The 18712-nt window shown below is 51.3% G+C and overlaps 1 protein-coding gene across 1 annotated transcript in view; it reads left to right on the top strand.

Annotated features, from left to right (window-relative positions):
* ITPR1 (inositol 1,4,5-trisphosphate receptor type 1) overlaps positions 1-18712 on the top strand; it is a 405769-nt gene that overhangs the window by 72071 nt on the left and 314986 nt on the right. The window lies entirely within an intron of this gene.

Below are 18712 nucleotides of genomic sequence, written 5' to 3'. Positions count from 1 at the left end.
GGGGTCACGGTGAGGTCTGGAGGGCCTTGGGGCAGGCGCTGCCCTGCACCTCTGGAGAGCACACAGGGGAGCTCTGGTGGGGTGGGGGCACCCCCAGCCTGGGCATCCCCGCTATGGGGCTCGGCTCCTGGGGGGTGGGCTTCCCACCTGTAAACACTGCCACAGGCTCAGAAATCCCACATGGTTGGGGGGTGCGGGAGGGAGGGAAAAAGGAAAAAAAGACAGACAGAAAAGAAAGGAGTCAGAGACAGCACAGTAGTTCAGGCAAAAGACTTTCAAGCCTGAGGCTCTGAGGTCCCAGGTTCAATCCCCAGCACCACCATCAGCCAGAGCTGAGCAATGCCCTGGAGTCTCTCTCTCTCACACATACACACATTAAAATAATATAAATAAAATAGTTTTTAAAAGAGAGGGCCATGTGAGACAACCACCTAGAAGAGAGAGAGCAAGAAAGTCAGCAAGGAATGGGGGGGGCAGGCCAGGCAGTAGCACACCCAGTAGAGTGCACACATTACCAATGCACACCCGGGTTCAAGCCCCCAGTGCCCACCTGCAGAGGGGAAGCTTCACAAACGGTGGAGCAGGTCTGCAGATGTCTGTCTCTCTCCCTGTCTATCAAATAAGTGAATAAATTCACAGAAAGGCAGCAGGCAGACAGATGAGGGCACAAGGGTGATGGCCATTTCTCCTTCCCTCTGCAGCCCAGGGTGGAGTCTCTGTCCCTATGGGCAGGTCCTCTTCCCCCTGTGACCTTCACAGACAGGACCTGGAGCTGCGGGGGGAGGGGGGAGGGGGCACAGCTGTGGCCCCTCCTGCAGCCCCACCTGTGTTGGCTCAGGGTCACCACATTCAGCAGCTCCTTCCCTCCCTCCCTCTCTTCCCCTGTCTCTTCCTTCCTTCCTTCCTTTCCTTTCCCTCTTTCTTTCTTTCTTTCTTTCTTTCTTTCTTTCTTTCTTTCTTTCTTTTTCTCCCTTCCTCTCACTCCCTTCCTCTTTCCTCTCTCTACTTCCCTCTTTTTCTTCCTCCCTCCCTCCCTCCCTCTCTCTCTCCCTCTTTCTCCCCTCTCCCCCTTTCTCTCCCTCCCTCTTTTTCCCTTCCTTCCTCCCTCTCTGTCTATCCCCCTGGCTCTCTTGCACAGGGAGAAGAACACCCCTGCCAGCCCAGTGCTCCTTGAATTCTGGAAGCAGCCTCTAACATTGTGAAGGAGAAGAGGCTTATTTCTGATCCAAAGATTGCTGGGAACGTCCCTGGTCCCCTTACAGGTTGAAGAGAGGCTGGGCTAAGACATGCAGACCCATTCGGGTGCCTGGATGCAGCCATGCCTGAAGCCATCTCGGGTTTCTCCTCACCTCCACTTGCCCTTCTAGAATCCAGTTTCTGCCCCCTTGTGGTCTGACTAATGGGGAATTATCCAGCAATCTGGTCTAGCTCCTGCACCCTAAACCACACCAGGCTGACTCAGTGGGCGAGAAACTCAGCAGGAAAAAAGGCAACACAGACTTGTGCTTTCTCTGCAGGTCAGCTGGCTGATGCCAGAGCAGTGGACACATGAAGCCCAGAAAGTGACTGTCCCGTGACCCCCTCACTAATCCCCGGTGACCCACAGACTCTGTGTCAACCTCACAGGGACCTTCCAGAGAATCAGACACCCTGGCACCACCTCTGGAGCCAACAAGAGCTGGGGGAAACTCGTGGGAAAGCAGCTCTCTCTCCTTTTTGGGACAGAGATGGCAGCCTTCCTGCAAGCCTCCCCTCCCAGAGGTGCCTGAGGTATCCATCGTCCTGGCCTCCTAGGCATTCTGCCCCTGAGTCACGGTCGGGAATGTCCCCCAGGGCAGTGGTGACCTCACCACCCAGGAGCTGACTCACTGCCCGCTCACCTGGAGCCCCTCAGGGGCTGCTCTGAAGGGGTACAGTGGGTTCTGAGCCTCCAGGAAGATGCAGGCCTGCAGGGCTGGTGTGTGTGTGTGTGTGGGGAGGGCTGCTTCTACTCTTGGTCTTGCACCTGAACCCCCTTTAAAGGGAAAGTCATTGGGGGCAGTTGGGAGACACATGCTTGGCTATGCAAGGGGGCCCCAGGCACCACATGGAAATGCCATGTACACTGGGGCAAGCTCCATGTGCTGCCTGTCCTTCTGTTTGCTCTCTCTCTCTGACATTGAAAGGGGGGAAAAAGTCTGGCAGGAGGGCAGGGGAGATAGCATAATTGTTATGTAAAGAAATTCCTATGTCTGAGACTCCAAAGTTGGATCCCCCCACCACTACCACCATAAGCCAGAGCTGAGCAGTGCTCTGGTAAAAAGAATTTAAAAATAAAATAAAAAATATGTTAATTCAATGTCCATGTCCAGCAGAGAAGCAATTACAGAAGCCAGAGCTCCCATCTTCTGCACCACAGAATTCTGGTCCATACTCCCAAAGAGGGAGAAATCATTAGGCGAAGATGAACAGAGGGCTCTGAACTCCAACTCCATCAGGACCCAGGAAGAGAGGAGGAAAAAGAAAAAAGGGAAAAGGGAGGGACATTTGCATGTAGTAATAGGTGTAGGAGTGACTTAGAAAGGAAGAAGAAGCAGCACCATAGGACAAATGGGCAAATGTATATAAATACAGATATACTTACAGAAATACTAGCCAACCCCTATTCTGTGGCCGTGGGAGAACTAGCACAGTTTCCAGTGAGGGAATGGGGACACAGAGCTCCGGTGGTGGGGATGTTGTAGAATTAGACTCCTGTTATCTCATAATTTTATACATCAATATTAAATTACCAATAGAATTAAAAGAAAAAGAAAAGTCTGCCAGGACTGGAGGAATCATGCAGGCACAAGGCTCAGGTAGGAATAAATAAGTAAATGAGTAAATAGTTGAGAGGCACGGGAAATGGTTCACTCACCTACTTACTGAGTATAAGCCCAGGCACCTCATGGGGACACCATGAACAGCATGGGGAAGCTCCATGGGTGGTGGAGCAGTGCTGTGGTCTTTCTCTCTCACTCACTCTCCAAAATGAATCACTGGGCTTGGGGGATGACTTAGCATGAGCATCAGGGAGGCAAGAGACAGGAGGCTGACAGAATATAGGAGGTCAAGGTCAAAGTTGGCTGGATTCTTTTTTTTTTTTTTTTCTCCAGAGTCCGGCTCATCTCTGGCTCATGGGGGTGGAGTGAGGCTTGAACCTGAGACCTCAGAGCCTGAGTATCTCTTTGCAGAACAATTGTACTGTCTCTCCAGTCCACTTGAGGTTTTTCCTTAGTGTTTTTGTTGTTATTTTGGTTTATTTTTCAGGAAGAGACAGAGACCACAGTATGACCAAAGCTTCCTGCAGTGCAGTGAGGCTAGACTCGAACCCAGGCTGAGTACAGGGCAAAGCAGGGTACTGTCCAGTGAGCATCTCACTGGCTCAGTGGTTTGCCTGAAGAAGTTTGTGTGTTTTCTTTTTTGAGGCTGAGACCAGATCCCTGTGCGGCTCCAGCTGATGGTGGTGCTGGGACTGAGCCTAGGACCTCAGCCTCATGCATGAAAGGCTTTTTCAGAAAAAAAAAACAAAAAAAACGATGCTGTCTCTCCCCCACCCCTTTCCTTGTCTGTACTACCTGCTTATGGTTTAATGTCTTCCTGCAGAAACCTTGGAAGCCTGGCCATCCTGCTTTAAAAGTGTCACAGATTTTAGGCAACAACAATGCAAAAATCCAATATTTCCATGGGGAGTTTGCTCACACAGGGCTCCCTCCTCTCTCTCTCCCTCTCCCTCTCCCTCTCCCCCTCCCCCTCCCCTCCCCCTCTCCCTCTCCCTCTCCCTCTCCCTCTCCCTCTCCCTCTCCCTCTCTCTCTCTCTTTCTCTCTCCCCATAGCAGTCCTGCAGGAGATTTCCTGGGGCCCAGACCCAAGACTGCTCCTCAGGAGACAAGAGTTCTGTGAGCCATAGGACAGAGAGAAATTTAGAGGGGAGGAGAGGTAGAGAGGGAGAGAGACAGAGAAACACCTGCAAACCTGCCTAACAGCTCATGAAGCTTCCACCCTGTAAGTGGGGAGTGGGGGCTCGAACCTGGGTCCTTGTGGATGGTAATGTGTGCACTAAGCCAGGTGTGCCTCCACATTTCTTCATCTACAAAGCAACTCTTGTTTCTCTTCCTTTTATCACAATTCTCTCTCTCTCTCTCTCTCTCTCTCTCGCTCCCTCCCTCCCCCACCTTTTCCAGTCTCTGACCCTATCAAATACTGGCTTGTCAGAAAAATCATGGTACATTTTTTGTATATCAGAATACAGAAAAATATAGCTTGACTTTTCTAACCTATATACAGAGCTGAGGTTCCCAGGCCAGGGGTACACCTGCCCCACAGTCTAGGGGAGGGTCCCCTCCGGATCCGGTCTGAAAGGGGTGGGAGTCTAACCTGGACTCCGGGGAACTCAATCTCCCAGCTCTTATGAGCTTGTGGTCCTTTGTCCCGGCTTCTGGGGTGAGGGTGGGATGCTCATACATGCAGCCTCAGCTATGGGGCACCAGGGCCTCTAGGGGGGTTGGAGGTAGCTCAGAGGAGCCTGGGATGGGGAAGGGGACACAGGTGTTCCCCCACTCCCCACACTGCTGGCCGCTGCTCTGGGCTCTGGAGGGTCTGCTTTCAGATGCCCCACACCAAAATGAGTATCTGAATCAGCTGACAACTCGGGTCCAAGCCCCCAAGGCCCAGAGCTTGAGCTCCCTCCCTGGAGGGATGCAGGGATGCTGGCGTCTCCATGGCAACTGGTGCCCTGGAGACTCTGGGATGAAATGCAGAATTCTGATGGGAGGCAGCTGACTTCCGAGCCTTGGATTCTTTCCTGTCACGGGATGAAGGGTAAAGGGAGGGTGACAGGGGAGGAGGCTGCACCCTAAGACTCAGTGGGGACCATGTGGCCTTACCCTCAACCTCCTCCCTCCTTCCTCCTTTCCCTGCCAGACAACATCCCAGCGTCCCCACGTGCCCGTGGTGAAAATCCCGGGGTCCTCCCACCCCCCTGGGTGCAGGTGACCCAATCTACTTGGACCCCAGCCCAGGGTACCCCCCTCCTTGCAGGTGGAAACTATCCTCTAACGCCCCCTGCTGGCCATCCTGCGCAGGACAAGGAGCCCCCGCCTGGAGTTACAAGGAGGACCAGCAGGTGAGGCTGGGCTGTGAGAGCCTCCCATCCACTTCCTGACACAGGTCGGGAAACTGAGGCAGACACAGTCCCCTTCCCCCTGCACCCAACTTCTGTGAGGTTTCGGCTTGACACTCCATCCAGAGATAGGTCCCCACACTTTGAAACCTCTTGTCACCACTGCACCAACAATGTCTAAAGATGTCTTGGTCTCTGAAAGAGAGAGGGAGGATGCGAGCCACAGGGCTGGAATCTGGGATCCCAAGCTGGCAAGTTCCATGCATCCCAGGACCTCAAATCTTTGGAGATCAAAATTCAGTCAAAACTCAATTCTTAACAATGTTGAGAAGCGGCTGGTCTTGTCCACCCTTTCATGGAGCCACAGCCTTGTCCAGAGTCCCTGGGGACAGGCTGGATGACACAGGGGACTCAGCGGCCGGATGTCCATTGTTGGATAGAAACAGAGAGAAATTGTAGCTCGGTGGGTTAAGGGCACACAGCGCAAAGTGCACAGATCCTGGTTCGAGCCCCCAGTTCCCCACCTGCAGGGGAGTCGCTTCACACGCTGTGAAGCAGGTCTGCAGTGTCTATCTTTCTCTCCCCCTCTCTGTCATCCCCTCCTCTCTTGATTTCTCTCTATTATACCCAACAACAATAGCAACAACAATAATAACAGCAACAAGGGCAACAAAAATGGGGGGGGGAATGGTCTCCAGGAGCAGGCACTGAGCCCTAGCAATAGAAAAATATATATATATATCAGAAACAGAAAGAAGTTGAGGGAGAGGAAAGTGAAAGAGAAGAGAGGGCAGTGGGTAGATAGCATAATGGTTATGCAAACAGATGCGCAGGCCTGAGGCTCCAAGGTCCTAGGTTCAGTCCCCTGCACCACCATTAGCCAGAGCTGAGCAGTGCTCTGTCAAAAAAGAAGAAGAAAAGAAGAGAAAGAAAAGAGGGAGAAAGAGGGACACCTGCAGCTCTGCCTCACCACTTGCAAAGCTTTCTCCTGCAGGTGGGGATCAGGGTGCTTGAACCCAGGTCTTTGTACGTGGTAATATGTCTGCTCAACCAGCTGTGTCACCACTGGGCTTCCTATTGTTATTTTTTCAAAGGAATTAACAGTACGTTTAGTTGTTGAGCAGAGACACTATTGTCCAGGAAGCATTCTTTGAGAAGCGCAGAGCCAGGGTTCTCTCTACCCTCTCAGGACGGGCTTTCTGAGGTGGTAGGGAGCAGGGGGGTGGACACCTGTAGGGTGAGGCGACTGGGAGAAATGGAAGGCCAGCTGAATTGCTGAGAAAATGGTGTTGGGACTTGCAGATGAAGGTGCGTCCGAGAACATTCATGGAGTTTCATAGCAGCTGCTCAGAAGTCAAGGCTTGAGGGAGGGAGCGGGCGTCTGCTCTGTGATGCTCCAAGCACGTGGCACAGAATCGAACAGCAAGAATTTTAGCAGTCGAAAAACAATAAAAGAAAATCACTTTTGGGGGCCGGGCTGTAGTACACCGGATTATGCACGCATGGTGCAAATCCCAAGTACTGGCACGAGGAGCCCCTGGCCCCCCACCTGCAGGGAGGTCACTTCTGTCTTTCTCTCCCCCTCTCTGTCTTCCCATCCTCTCTCGATTTCTCTCTGTCTGATCTAACAACAACAGCAACAACAATAATAATAACAACAGTGGAAAAAAAGATGGCCACCAGGAGCAGTAGGTTTGTAGTAGTGCAGGCACTGAGCCCCAGTAATAACCCTGAAGGAAAAGAACAAAAAAGTACCTTTGCTGTGAAAGAGGAAAAATTCTCAGTCTGCCTCAGAGCATTTTTGTTTCATTTCTTTTTCTTTTTTTGCATCGGGATGGAAAATGTATTTAAAAACAAGCTGCGTGTAGTGGAGTCTGCTATCATATACGGGACAGCAGAGCAATTTCCATCAGTGGAAAAATGTGCAGACTGCTTACTAGTGTGCAGTGGTTCTGCTCAAAGGGCCTTGAAGCCTGAGGTAGCAGGGCTGCAGGATCAAACCTCAGTCTCACCAGAAACCAGGAAGTATGGGGGGCCAGGCGGTGGCGCACCTGGCTGAGTGCACACATTACAGTGCACAAGGACCAGGGTTCAAGCCCCTGGACCCCACCTGCAGGGGGGAAGGTTTCACGAGTGGTGAAGCAGGGCTGCAGGCGTCTCTCTGTCTCCCCCCCTCCCCTCTCGATTTCTCTATCCAATAATAAATTAATAAATAAAAATAAAAATTTAAAAGAAGGACAAAGAAACCAGAGGTCCATACCTCTTGTAAAAAAAAAAATGGGGAGGGGCAGGGCGGTGGCATAGTGAGTTAAGCGCACACATAGTGCGAAGTGCAAGGACCAGCGTAAGGATCCCGGTTTGAGCCCCCTGCTCCCCACCTGCAGGGGAGTCACTTCACAGGCTGTGAGACAGGTCTGCAGGTGTCTGTCTTTCTCTCCCCCTCTCTGTCTTCCCTTCCTCTCTCAATTTCTCTCTGTCCTATCCAAAAAGTCCAAAATATGGCCACTGGAGCAGAGCATAGGGTAAGCACTGAGCCCCAGCGATAACCCTGGAGGAAGAAAAGAAAAGTCTTGGGACTGGGTCTTTCCCTCAGAGCAGGGAAGCAGGAAGACTGACAGCATCACGCTCTTCCAGAATCTTCCAGAATCTTCCATGAGAATCGCCTGGCGACCAGACAGACAGCACAGCCCTGGAAGCCAGGGGGTAGGTTCCAAAGAAAGAATCTTGCCTGGCTGGGGGACATGACACTTGTGCTCGGCGCCGGCCTGCGTGCTGGCCAACCCCATGTGGTCAGCTTGTTCCATTTTTTTAGGGTGATGTGGGTTTTTTAAAGATATTTTTATGGGAGTCAGGTGGTAGCATAGCGGGTTAAGCGCACGTGGTGCAAAGCGCAAGGACCAACGTAAGTATCTGGGTTCAAGCCCCCGGCTCCCCCACCTGCAGGGGAGTCTCTTCACAAGCCGTGAAGCAGGTCTGCGGGTGTCTCCCCCCTCCCCCCCGTCTTCCCCTCCTCTCTCCATTTCTCTTTATACTATCCAACATCGTAAACAACAACAACAATAACTACAACAATAAAACTACAAGGGCAACAAAAGGGAATAAATCCATATTTAAAATATATATTTTTATTGGAGAGGTTGGTTAATAGTTTACAGTCAACAGTAAATTCAGCTGCTGGCACATAACTAACATTTCTCAGTTTTCTGTAAAACACTCCCAACCCCACCCTAGTCCTCCTCCCACCTTCATGCACCAGGAGCTGAACCCCCACCCCACCCCTCAGAGTCCTTTACTTCAGTGCACTGTGCCAGTCATTTTATTTATTTATTTATTTATTTATTTTATTTGAGCTGCATTTTGTGCAAAACACGCCCATTTTATTAATGACAGAAAGCATGGAACACACAACTGGAACAGCAACAAAAAGTGAGTTTGGGGGAGTCGGGCGGTAGTGCAGTGGGTTAAGCACACGTGGCACAAAGCACAAGGACTGGTGTAAAGGTCCTGGTGGTGTAAGGATCCCGGTTCAAGCCCCGGCTCCCCACCTGCAGGGGAGTCACTTCACAAGCTGTGAAGCAGGTCTGCGGGTGTCTGTTTTTCTCTCCCCCTCTGTCTTCCCCTCCTCTCTCCATTTCTCGCTGTCCTATGCACCAAGGACAACATCAACAATAACAATAATAACTACAGCAATAAAACAACAAGAGCAACAAAAGGGAATAAATAAATAAATAAATATATTTTTTAAAAAATCTAAACTGGTATTTTTTAAAAAAGTGAGTTTGGTTAGAGGCCGGGCGGTAGTGCAGCGGGTTAAGCACACGTGGCATGAAGCAAGGATCCCATTCGAGCCCCCCCCCATCCTCACCTGCGGGGGGGGGGGGGGGTCACCTCACAGGTGGTGAAGCAGGTCTGCAGGTGTCTGTCTTTCTCTCCCCCTCTCTGTCTTCCCCTTCTCTCTCCACTGCTCTGTGTCCTATCCAACCACGACGACATTAATAACAACAACAATAATAAACTATAACAACAATTAAAAAAAAAAAAGAGTTTGGTGAGGTGGGGTCAGGTGCGGAGCGGGTGTGGGGGCTTTGACGGTGGGGGCTCCCTCTGAGCCTGGCTGGAGCTCCAGGGAACTGTTCCCAAGTGGGGAGCGGGAGGGTGGAGGGGCAAGTACTTATTGTCATTAGATATGGGGGAACTTGTATGGGAGAGTTTTCTCCCAAGCGTGTGGGAGGCAGGACTGTGGGGAGAGCAAAGGGAACAGACGGCATGGGGGGTGGGGGGCCTGTGCCTGGGGGGACAGGGTGAGGGCACTGGGTCCCTGTCTGGAGCAGAGGCTGGACAGACAAGCTCTGCATTGCCTGGGTGTGATGCACTGGAGATAAGGCAGGGGACATAGGGTCCCCGGCTCCCAGTATCACAGGGACACGCCTGGGGAGGGGCTGGGGCTGGGGCTGGGGGCACCCTGAGGTCTCCGGACAAGTGGTGGGACCCCAGGAGGCCCCCCTGGGGGTTTCCGAGAGACCCGCCCCTGGGAGGCTGCTCTGATGTGCCATCCCAGAGAGGTGACCAGCTCTAAAGTTCACGCACGAGTGGTGAAGTAGTTCTGCAAGTGTCTCTTCTATATCTCCCCCTCCCTCTCGATTTCTCTCTGTCCTATGGAATAAAAGAAGGGGAAAAAAAAAAGGCCACCGGGAGCGGTGGATAAAAATAACTATCTAGGGTGGGGAAGGTAGCATAATGGTTATGCAAAGAGATTCTCTTGCCTGAGGCTTTGAAGTCCTAGGTTCAACCCCCCACACCACCATAAAGCAGATACATAAATTAGTTAAGTAAATAAAAAATAACAATGACTAGGAAAATACCAAGCAGAACTTGGACTGCACCAAAGTAAAAGACTCTGGGGTGTGGGGGTGGGGGGAGGCTTCAGGTCCTGGAAGACAGAGGAGGACCTAGTGGGGTGTGAATTGTTATGTGGAAATACAGGTACAAACTACTGTATTTCATTTTACTGTTGACGGTAAACCATTAATTTCCCAATAAAGAAATTTAAAAAATAACAATAAAATAAAAATAACTAAATGTATCTCAGTGAGGATGTGCTCTGTTATCACCTCCTTGGTGCCCTTGTACTGGCTGCAGGTAAGAGGCAGTGTGCCCTGGGCTATGTCACCAGGTCCCCTGGGTACCGGCTTCCTCCCCCTCTCCCTCCCTGGACTCCTTGTCTGAGGCTGACACATGGTGCACATACATTCCCAGTGCCGGGATCAGACTCCAGGCTTTATGTTTGCAAGGCTGGTGCTCTGTCTGCCCTGTGCGCCATCTCCTGGGTTCACCTCTAAACAGCCTCTCATGCCCGACCCCACTAGGGAAAAACAGAGACAGGCTGGGGGTGTGGATCTACTTGCCAACACCCATGTCCAGCTGAGAAGCAATGACAGAAGCCAGGCCTCCCACCTTCTGCTCCCCATAATGATCCTGGGCCCATACTCCCAGAGGGCTCTGCACCCTGCCTTCCACCAGGACCCAAAGCGTTTGTCACCAGGAATCTTGTTTTTATACCATCAGTGAAAGGGAAGAAAATCTGGAAAAACAGCAGAGAAAGGAAGCCAGGTGCTGTTTCTCTTATCTGAGAGAGAAGAGGGAGAAAGGAAAGACACCTGGAAGTAGTGGTAGGTGTGGGGATGAACTAGAAAGGAAGTGAAGGCAGGGCTGTTGGAAAAATGGGGGAAAGACAGATACAGATATAGATAGTTATAGATTCAGCCCATGTCTGTGACCTGGGGATAAATACTGCAGTTTCCAGTGGAGGGGATGGGGAGACAGAACTCTGGTAGTGGGAACGGTGTGGAATTAGACCCCTGTTATGTTAGATTAAATCACTAAAGAAAGAAAAAAAAATACATCAGTACATTAAAAAAAAAAAAAGCTGCTTCCAAGTCTGTGAGTCTGTGTGGCAAGGGACAGCCGCACCACCTGCTGGCCGTTCCCAGTCCCCAGAGCCCTGCAGGGTAGGAAGCTCGGCCAGAGAGCCAGCCACCACGGGGACACAGAGAAAGCAGGGTCCCCAGCGGCCGGAGCCAGCTGGGATCACGACCTCTGGACTCCCGGCGTGCCCAACGGCACTGTGGTGATGGACATCTGGGAGCCAGAGGATGGAATGTCCTGGAGACACGCAGTGGGGCCGCCGTGGGTAGGGACCTGGTCATTCGTGTTCTCTCTCTACTTCCTGCTGGAGAGAGGGGCTGAGGGCCAGTGAGTGGGGCTGAAACAGTCCATTCAAATTGCTGATGCATGTTTGTTGATCAGTGATGTGACGGGGAAGGCAGTGACCTTCTTTCTTTCTCCCCCCCCCCTTCCTTTAGCTTCCCTTCCCTTCCCTTCACTCTTTTTTTTTCCTCCCCAAGAGCAAGGTGCTCTCATGCGCATGGTTTATTTATTTATTTATTTATTTATTCCCTTTCGTTGCCCTTTTTTTTAAAAAAAAAAATTATTTCTTTATTGGGGAATTAATGTTTTACATTCAACACTTTTGTTGCCCTTATTATTGTTGTCGTTGTTGTTGGATAGGACAGAGAGAAATGGAGAGAGGAGGGTTAAGACGGAGAGAGGAGGGGAAGACGGAGAGGGGGAGAGAAAGACAGACACCTGCAGACCTGCTTCACCTGCAGGTGGGGAGCCGGGGGCTCTAACTGGGATCCTTAAGCCGGTCCCTGCGCTTTGTGCCATCTGCTGCACTACCACCTGACTCCCTCAAAAGCTTTTTCAAGGGACTGGGCAATGGCACATCTGGTTAAAAACACACATGTCACCATGCGCAAGGACCTGGGTTCAAGCCCCCAGCCCCCACCTGCAAGGGAGCCCCTTCATGTTTGGCGAAGCAGGGCTGCAGGTGTCTCTGTCTCTTTCCCTCTCTGTCTCCCCTTCCTTCTTGCTTTCTCTCTACTCAATAATAAAATAAAATAGTAATTATATAAAAATAATTTTTAGGTTGATGGTTTTATTGCCAAGTGGAACAGAGGTAACTAAAGTGAAGGGACTTGCCAAAATAGTAACCAAACTGTTCCTTTGGCTCAGCAAGAAGGCTGGTGGTCAGGGGGTGGTGTCACAGGACCACAGGAAGTGGCAAGTGTGGTGAACTAGACACGCACATGTGGGTCTGAAACTGAAGCCCTGGGATCTCGCAGTTTTGTAAACTGGTATAAAGTTAATAATAATAATAATAATAATAGTCAACTGTCAAACCTTAACTCTTTTTCATCTGTGAGAGTCTGAGGTACAGATATGGGACTGCTAAGTCCTGTGACACAGGGTGACCCGTCCCTGGTCTTCTACGGCGCCTTAGTTCTGTCTGAGATAGAAGAGGAGGGGGAGGGGGAGGGGAAGAGGAAGAAGAGGAGAAGAAGGAGAGGGAGGGGGAGAGGGAGGAGAGGAACAGGGGATGGGGAGGGCAAAGAGGGGGTAGGGGAGGAAGAAGGGGAAGGAGAAAAAGGAGGGGAAGGACAGGAAAGAAGAGGGGGAAGGGAAAAGAAGGGGAAAGGGAGGGAGAGGAGGAGCAGAGGGAGGGGGAGGAAGAGAAAAAGAAGTCAGCTGGAGGACAGACTGGAGGCACTAAGCCCCCAGCCTGTCCCCACACAGAAACACACTGGCCCGTGGTGAGCTGCCATGGCTTGTGTTCAGGAATGAATTCTCCCATCTACAGATGAAATCAATCTACAGGGGCCAGGGAGACAGCGTCACGGTTCTGCAAAACTCTCCTCCTGCCTGAGACTCTGAGGTCAGCACCATTGTCAGCCAGAGCTGAGCAGGGCTCCAGTTTCCCTTCCCCTAACAACCCCCATCTCTCTCATTAAATGAGTGGATAAGCAACTAAACAAGCAGATAAATAAATAAATAGTAAAGGGCTGGGGAGACTGCATCACAGTTCTACAAAAGACTTTCCTGCCTGAGACTCTGAGGCCACAAGTTCATCCCCAGCACCACCATCAGCTAAAACGGAGCAGGATTCTGGTGTCGGTCTCCCTCTCCCTCTTCCTCTTCCTCTGTCCCTCTCCCTCTCTCCCTCTCCCTGTCCCTCTCTACCTCTCCCTCTCTCCCTTTCCCTCCCCCCTCCCCTCCCCTCCCTCTCTCTCTCATTAAAACAACAATTAAAGAATAAATGAAATGAAATCTACTCTGAACTGCCATGCATTGGCAGAAGAATATCCTCCTCTTCTTTTTTTAAAAAAATATTTATTTATTTATTTCCTTTTGTTGCCCTTGTTGTTTTATCATTGTTGTGCTTACTATTATAGTTGTTACTATTGTCAATAGGACAGAGAGAAATGGAGAGAGGAGCGAAGACAGACAGACACCTGCAGACCTGCTTGTGAAGCGACTCCCCTGCAGGTGGGGAGCCGAGGGCTTGAACTGGGATCCTCACGCCGGTCCTTACACATTGCGCCACATGCACTTAACCCGCTGCGCTACCGCTGACTCCAGCTTCCTCTCTTCTTATAGGCTCCTCTCAGTGAAGCGAAACCCACCCGTGTGGGCATCTTGCTGCCAGGTGTCCTTTTTCTATCTCAGGAGTGATCTGGACCGTAACAGTCCACAGGCTTCAGGTGAACAGAATGACAGACAGCCCGAGCGCTGGCGGCCATGTGAGGACCCATCCATCCTTCACCGCACATTTGCCCTCCTCTACCCCGCCCCCTGAGACCCCTCTTCCCTTTGCTGTAGCAGACCAAGGGGCTGTTTCTGTGTTGCTTTGTTGATTTGTTTGTTCTGTTCCCTCCCTGTTCACGTCAGAGTGAAGTCAAATGGTGATTGCCTCTGTCTACCCAGCTTATTTCATAGCAGATTAGTCTCTGTCCCTGCACGCCATGGCAGTCTTCTTCACAGCTGCAAAGTATTCCACTGCGTGTGTCTTCAGGATGTTCTCTATCCCGTCATCCGATGATGGATGTTCAGATTGTTTCTGATTCCTGGCTCTTGGGGGGGGGGGGGAAAGGCTGCACTGGCCACGGCGAGGGTTGGGGCTATGGGTCCTGTGGATTCGGGTTGCCTCTGGCTAAATGCGCAGAAGTGAGGCAGTGAGTGCACAGATCTCTAGCGGTGACTTCTCAGGCTTCTGCATACTGTTTCCACCCTGGCTGGAACACTTGCACCCCACCAACCACATCCTCCCAACGCTCTTGCTTCCTGTCTTTTGGATGGGAACTGTCATACAGATGTGAGGGGACATCACTGTAGTTTTGGTGTGTGGTCCTGTGACAGTGAGGGTGCCGAGCCCTCTCCCAGGCTTCCTGAGATGCTCACATCCAGATCTCTCTGCCCTTTCTTTCTTTCTCTCCTCCCTCCCTCCCTCCCTTCCTTTCTTTCTCTTTCTTTCCTTCTTCCCTTTTAAGACAGAGAGAAATGGAGAGGGGAGGGAGAGATAGCAAGGAAGAGAGAGAGAGAGAGAGAGAGACCTGCAGCCCTGATTGCAGCTTATCCCTGCAGGGCTTGAACTCACGTCCTCAGGCAGGGTAACGTGTGCACTCAGCCAGGTGCACCACCACCTGGAACTTCTGCTAGTCTCTTATAGCTTTCCCCTCTTCCTCTCTGTGTCTCTGTCTCTGTCTCTCTCTCTTCCTCTGACATGGTGCCTTTCTCTCTCCCCCCAGCAGGTGGTGGTGTGGGTTAGGTTTTAGGTTTGGATCCAAGAGAAGCCAGGTACGAAGGTCTCTGGCAGGGAGGTGGGCAGAGGGCGTCTGGCACTGCAGTGGGCTGGAAGGGGTGGCCCTCTGCTCTCTGCTCTCCGTTCCTGCACCTCCTGGTGGGGTGTTGGGGGGGCCCAGGCTTTGACTTGGGTGTCAGTGCAAGTGCTGGGAGCCGTCCTGTGCCCCATGGGTAGAATGAGCTGGAGTCAGACCTCAGGGTAAAAGGAGGCAAAACATAACTGTGCGAGGGGCTGGGCAGTGGTGTATCTGGTTAAGCGCACACATTACAGTGCACAGTAACCCAGGTTCAAGCCCCTGGTCCCCACCTGCAGGGGGGAAAGCTTCACAAGTAGTGAAGCAGGGCTGCAGGTGTCTCTTTATTTCTCTTCCTCCCTATCTCCCCCTGCCCTCTCAATTTCTCTCTGTCTCTATCCAATAATAAATAAACAAACAAACAAACAACTGTGCGAAAAGGACACATTTCACATTGTGTGATTCTTGCTCACACTGCTAGAAAACACACAATGGGGGACAGGCACAGTGGATTAAGCGCACGCAGTGCGAAGCTCAAGACCTGACCCACCTGCAGGGGAGTCGCTTCACAGGCGGTGAAGCAGGTCTGCAGGCGTCTGTCTCTCCCCTCTCTGTCTTCCCCTCCTCTCTTGCTTTCTCTCTGTCCTGTCTAACAACAATGGCAACAACAATGACAAGGACAACAACAAGGGTGACAAATTGGAAAAAATGGCCTCCAGGAGCAGTGGATTCCTGGTGCAGTCACTGAGCCCCAGCAATAACCCTGGGGGGAGAGGGAAAAAAACACCAGCACACGTACACACACACACATACACACACACACACATACACATGCACACACGCACACACGCACACACACGCACGTTCACACAGTCTGACTATGGGGAAAGATGAAAGAGCTGCTCAGTCTCAGCATGTTGCCAACATCCATTCTCTTTAAAAAGATCTTTCACATTATCTTTATTTATTTACTTCTCGGATAGAGACAGCCAGAAATCAAGAGGGAAGGAGAAACAGAGAGAGACAGACAGACAGACAGAGAGACACCTGCAGCACTGCTTTACCACTCACAAACCTTCCCTTCCTCCCACCCCCAAGCCGCAGGCAGGGATCTGGGGGGCTTGAACCCAGGTCCTTGTTATTGTTTTTTTTTAAATATTTTATTTATCTATTAATGAGAAACATAGGAGGAGAGAGAAAGAGCCAGACATCACTCTGGTACACGTGCTGCCGGGGATTAAACTCAAGACCTCACGCTTGAGAGTTCGATGCTTTATCCACTGTGCCACCTCCCAGACCACAAGGTCCTTGTTATTGCAGCATGTGTGCTCAACCAGGTGTGCCACGACCCAGCCCCCAACATACATTCTCTAAGCCTCGCTTGGCTTTTGTTTTCCACTGCCCCCCCCCCACCAATCACAGGGATCATATACATGAGAGACGCCAATACTGCAGGACTGACTTGTCATTTTTTAAAAAATTCAGACAGAGAGGGAGCCGGGCGGTAGTGCAGCAAGTTAAGCACAGGTGGCGCTAAGCGCAAGGACCGGCATGAGGATCCCAGTTCGAGCTCCCGGCTCCCCACCTGCAGGGGAGTCACTTCACAGGCGGTGAAGCAGATCTGCAGGTGTCTATCTTTCTCTCCTCCTCTCTGTCTTCCCCTCCTCTCTCCATTTCTCTCTGTCCTATCCAACAACGACGACATCAACTACAACAACAATAAAAAGACAACAAGGGCAACAAAAGGGAAGATAAATAAAATTACAAAAAAAAAATTCAGACAGAGAGAAAGAGAGAGGAGAGACCACCATGCATAGAGTTTCCCCTGGTGCTATCCCTGGTGCTTCCACGTGCACCTGGGCTTGAACCCGGGGCCTGTGTATGGTATGCTGTGTACTCCACCAGGTGAGCCATCTGTAGCTCTTGATTTTTTTTTTTTTAAATAGGGAGGTTAATGGCTTACAGTGCAGTTGTTTGCACAAGGATGCAATCTCTCATCTTGACACGATAACTTTTTACTATTTATTTATTTTGGATAGAGACAGAGAAATTGAGAGGGAAGTAGGAGAAAGAGAGAAGGAGGCGGGGAGAGAGAGAGACCTGCACATCACTGCTCGTGAAGCTTCTCCCCTGCAGGTGGGGAGTAGGGGCTTGAACCTGGGTCCTCGTGCACAGTAATGTGTGTGCTTTATTACCGGGTATGCCAGCGTCTAGTCCCTCCCTTGATTTTTTCAAGTGATTTCATAATGATTAACAAGATTGTAAGATAAGAGGGGTACACTTCTATGCAATTCCCACCACCAGAGTTCTGTGTCCCATCTCCTCCATTGGAAGCTTCCCTATTCTTTATCCCTTGCTTGACATCTCGTCACCCAATCTGATCCCCTACGCCTACACTGAACTTCTCTGTTCCAGACTCTTGGAAACAGAGTTGGCAGTCAGCTGAGGTAAAGAACAAACACCTCATCACAGACCCCTGCGAGCGTCAACCCAGCTTTGACCTAGCACGTTATGATCGGGCCCTCCTCAATCGCTATCGAACAGGCCATGGCCGGTGCGCCGCTATGTTCCATCGCTGGGGAGCCAGAGACGACCCGAACTGCCCCTGCGGCTCCAGACAGACTGTGACCCACATAGTCAACGACTGCCACCTCTCCAGATTCAAAGGAGGTCTCGAAACTTTACATCAGGCTCCACCTGACGCTGTTGACTGGCTACGGAAGAAGGGCAAACGCTAGAAGAAGAAGAATCCCTCTGGGAGTATGGACCCAAATTCTTTTGGGGTACAAAAGGTGGAAGGTCTGGCTTCTATAATTGCTTCTCTGCTGGACATGGATGTTGGCAGGTGGTTCCATCCCCCCAGCCTGTCTCTGTCTTGCCTTAGGGGGGCAGGGCTCTGGAGAGGTGAGGTTCCAGGACATATTGGTGAGGTCGTCTGCCCAGAGAAGTCAGGATGGTGTCATGGTAGCAGCTGCAACATGGTGGCTAAAAGGCAGTAAGATGTAAAGCAGAACAAATTATTTAATAAACAGGAACCCAAAGGTAGGAACAGAACAGATAAAACTAGGGGTCTTTGAGTGGGAAGAAGCTAGGAAGTCTGTTTTAGGTATATTCCAGGGGGCCCATGACTTTAGTAATTTTTGCCTGAGCCCAATCTTCCCTTGATTTTTTTTAGCTTCCTGAATAAGACTTCAATCCCTAAAGAGATGGCCCCTTAAAGGCCTGTCCCTAAGTGTGGCCTCCTGTCCCCTTCCCTCCCTCTTCTGACTGCAAGGCCTGGCATGATGGTGGAGGATGCAGACAGCTCTGCTGCCCCTGAAGCTGCCCTCTTGGGCTACAGTCACACAGGACAGCCCTGTCCTGCCCCGTCCTCAGCACCCATAGTGCTGGGGCCCCGGGGCGGCGGGCTGGCACACGGGACTTGGGGACGGACAGCAGCTGGGTGCCACGAGCAGTGGCCCTGCCTTCTTGGTGCCCGCAGGGCCGGCAGAAAGGACCTCACACCTGGCGGGATAAAACGATAAACTCTCAGGGAGTCGGGCGGTAGAGCAGCGGGTTAAGCGCACGTGGCACAAAGCGCAAGGACCGGCTTAAGGATCAGGGTTCAAGTCCCCGGCTCCCCACCTGCAGGGGAGTCGCTTCACAGGCGGTGAAGCAGGTCTGCAGATGTCTGTCTTTCTCTTCCCTCTCCATTCCTCTCTGTCCTATCCAACAACGACAACATCAATAACAACAACAATAACAAAAAAAAAACAAGGGCAACAAAAAGGAATAAAACATTAAACTCTCAAGCATGAGGTTCCAAGTTCAATCCCCGGCCTTGTAGGTGCCAGAGTGATGCTCGGTTCTCTCTCACACA

The sequence above is a fragment of the Erinaceus europaeus genome, chromosome 21 (genome assembly GCF_950295315.1).
Source record: "Erinaceus europaeus chromosome 21, mEriEur2.1, whole genome shotgun sequence".
NCBI lineage: Eukaryota > Metazoa > Chordata > Mammalia > Eulipotyphla > Erinaceidae > Erinaceus > Erinaceus europaeus.
Note: the sequence above shows the minus strand (reverse complement) of the source record. Positions and strands in the feature narration are given on the sequence as shown.